Raw genomic sequence first — 3,582 nt, 5'->3', positions numbered from 1 at the left:
CCCCCCTCGTCGAGCTTTGCTCCACTCGCTCGCATTCTCGCACGGCCTGGCCGTGGTTTCTTTTCCGCCTCTCCTCCTCGTGGGAGTTGCTTGAAATTCCCACCTCGATATGGGCAAAAAGAGGAGGGAGAGGGTATTACGTCTCCGCGTTCGAGGCGGGATACCGCTAAGCGCATCGTCGTCCATCGTCGGGCCAAAAACGACCCGTCAACTTCCTGCACGGTTATTACCGGCGGACGAGGAACGCCGGAATAAATTGACGTTTTTTCGTTGGGCGGGCCGTGACAACGGCGGACCGCAGAGCGTTGCTGGGAGGAACGCGGATATACACACGGTCGGCCCAGGTAGTCTCGGTTAAACCCTGATTTATCGCCCCGAGCGCGCTGCCAAATTGGCAGCTCAGCGAATCCGCTCAGCCCCGCTCCAGGATTCCTTCGAATTTTCGATAATTTCCGCTCCAGACGCGAGATCCTCCTCGTCCTCCTCGTCGTCGTTGCGATTTCCGTATCGAGAACNTCTCTCTCTCTCTCCTCTTCGAATCGCCGTTTTCGAGATTCTCCCTCTCTTATTTTCCTTTTTTCTCTTCTTCTTTACCCATCAATACTCAATCTTCACTGGACTCGAAACGAAATTCAGCACGGTCCTGTAAACAGNNNNGAGAGAGAGAGAGAGAGAGAGAGAGAGAGAGAGAGAGAGAGAGAGTAATCGGTGGGAATGGGCGGTTGGACGCGGAGGCAGGATTTACTACGTGGCAGGTTTGGTGTGGACGCATGCAGCGCGACGATGACGCAACGTGGAGTTACAGCTTCCGCGACAATGTACCCTATAGATTCGCTTAACAGCACCGGAAGCTGTAATAATTCCGATGATGATGCGCGCTCCCTCGTTCATCGAGCCGCGCTGCGCTCAATTGTAAAACGTAAACGAGATCGCACGAAACACGAGCTACGAGCCAAAACTTTCCATCGAGCGTGAAGTCGTGACACGGGTGAGTAAAATTGCGATGCACGTACGTTTTCACCGACACACAAATTCCTCGAAATTAATTAGAACACGCGGACTGCCAGTGTCGTTATTTTAAACATTGCAAGTTTTGCAATTCGCACTTCGGAGAAATTGATAATCGAGGAAAAAGATGTCGAGCGAGTCGATCAGATTGAAGAAAATTTATTTGTTCGATGTTTCTTTTTATTATATTATACGTGTACGATAAATGGAAGAGCGTGTAAATACGCGCGAATTTCCAAGGTTAAGGATAAGAGTCGATCGTCGGATTTTCACGAAAGGTATAAATTATCGCATCGTTCCATGTATCTGAAGGAAGCGATTAATGGTTTGTGTTATACGTTCGAGCACGGAGCGTTTCGGTTCGCTTCGTTTCAAAGCTAAAACGGCAACGTTTCTTCGATATAACGTATAGAATATTGTTATTATTAATACGCGATAATTATTCCGAAATTCTGATCGAAAATAATATTTTTAAATTCAGTATAAATTGTTGGAACGAATGCGATAGTTTAAATCGATACACTCGCGTATTTCTTTAATAATTCTTAATATATACGATAATTAATTAGAACGAAACATTCGATCGATATCCAAAGTCAAGACTGGTCTCTTCTCAAACATGTTTCGATCAGAGCTGACCGCAACGCTTGATTATTATAAAACGCTCGCGTTCTATAATCTTCAGAGAATATTTTGTTCGAAACGAAACGAACCGGAATTCTGCGTTAAATACGATTGATAAATCCTTGACAAACCCTCGAAGGAACGAAGGAAGATAGAGACACCTCCGCGAGTAACAACCAGCTCGAACCTATTTAACGCATTTTATTCCGTCCATTGAGCCGCTCCATAATTTAATCCCCATCTCTCTTCCTACTACTGATTCGACCAAGAGCTGTACGCCAGTGAAACGCCATGCCACCACGTCCATTCACCACTTATAACCAGAGCGAAACGCACCGCGTAGATGCGACAAATGCGTGCACGCATCCGTCCGTCCATTCCGTCCATTATGTTATCAGACGATGCAATTGCCAATTGGCCGTATCGTCGTTGAACTTTCTCGACGCGATTGCCTTTGAACGAAGCCCCCGTTCGAAACGTATATAGTTCGATCCTTCTTCGTCCAAAGTATTTAAAATTGGAACGTTTCCTCCTCCACTTTCGCGTAAATTATTGAATAAACGTGGCGCGGAGGAGGAGCGTTGACTCGTTTCGAGAGCGACAGGAAATCGGAAAACTAGTTTCGAGATAAACGTGAAATCTACGACGCGATGGAAGCGGAAAATGTTCCTGCGAGTTTGAGCTCTCCCCCTCTCTCTCTCTCTCTTTCTCTCTTTGATGGTAATGGCGAGTGTCGACGGGTGGCTCGATCCGAGTAGAGGAAAACGCGAAACAAACAATTCCATCTATTATGGAGTCTGGCGCACGAATAATATATTTCAAGTCAGATGCATCCAGAGTATCAATAGCGAGGAAGCGAACATGGGATTAAAATTGATTCCTAACCACTAAGAATTTTCTTTTGCCTTTTATCCTATTATTATATTTCTATCCTGCTAAAGAGTTTAATTCGAAACTAATAGTATAAATCTTTGGAATTAATTTGCACGCCTTAAACGGATGATTCCCCATTCGTCGTTGTACTCGGCCAATTACGGACGAGGAACGAACCACGGATTCTTGAAAGTCATAGTTGGGAAAAAAAGTCTGTAGAATTTGCTCGTAGATGACCGTTATCCACGCGTACGTAAGTTTGCTCTTTTTGCCGCGAGAGGGACAAAAAAGACGATTGGACGGTTAGACGAAATGAGCATGGATACCAATAATTCCGCGTGATCGAAGGACGGAACGGTGGAACTCGAGAGTCGCTGTAACCCGACACTGCGTGTATTCTCGATCGAGCCCGGTACTTTTGTCTAACGCCTATGAGAGCCGTCACCGCGAGCTTTGGTCGTCGGCCAAACGATCTAAATGTAAACGCTCGTGGAAAAAGAAGAGAGCGATGAACGTGTCGTTTTCGAATCTGTGATCGCGACATCTCTCCCTCGTCAAATATTTTCGGCCGGTTGGAAGGTGGAACAGAGAGAAGAGTCTATGGAGAAGAAGGAAGCGAAGGAGGCAATAATTAACGTGGCGCAGGGATGCACGATCGAAGCGTCAAGGATCGCAAGGTAATTGCAAGGAGGTCGAGCAAGTTCACGGTAGCAGCACGGGACGAGAAGGTTACTGTTACTTTTCCTGGTCGACATCTCCTGGCCGCAGTCCCTTGCCCNCTCGTGCGAGATTCCCTCTCTCGGCCGCCGCATCGGAACGAACTCTCGCGTAGTCGAGGGAAAAGAGAGAAAGAAGAAGAAAGGAAAAGGGAGCGAGAGGAAAGAAGCGGCGGACGGATGATTGGCTCGTTTCTCGAGATAGCCGGTCGGTCGTAGCGTTCGGTAACAGAAGAAACAGCGGCAGCAGAAGCATCGACTCTTCTGGGTTGCACAAGTTGCGGTACTGGTCTAAAGGAATTACCGTTAGAAGAGCTGCACTCGTCTTACGTGCTTCCTAGCCTCCATGTTATACATATAT

At 47.0% G+C, this 3,582-nt stretch overlaps 1 long non-coding RNA gene across 2 annotated transcripts in view; it reads left to right on the top strand.

Moving 5' to 3' along the window:
* LOC116186486 overlaps positions 1–702 on the top strand; it is an 18,893-nt gene extending 18,191 nt beyond the window's left edge. The window contains exon 3 of one of the 2 annotated variants that reach the window (XR_004151495.1): positions 661–702. This is a non-coding gene — a long non-coding RNA (uncharacterized LOC116186486). The remainder of the gene's footprint in view (positions 1–660) is intronic. The other variant, XR_004151496.1, reaches the window with a different exon arrangement.
* The last annotated feature ends 2,880 nt before the right edge of the window (positions 703–3,582 follow it).

The sequence above is a fragment of the Apis dorsata genome, unplaced genomic scaffold (genome assembly GCF_000469605.1).
Source record: "Apis dorsata unplaced genomic scaffold, Apis dorsata 1.3 scaffold_772, whole genome shotgun sequence".
Lineage (NCBI taxonomy): Eukaryota > Metazoa > Arthropoda > Insecta > Hymenoptera > Apidae > Apis > Apis dorsata.
The sequence above is the reverse complement of the archived record's forward strand: the minus strand, read 5'-3'. Positions and strand labels throughout refer to the sequence as shown.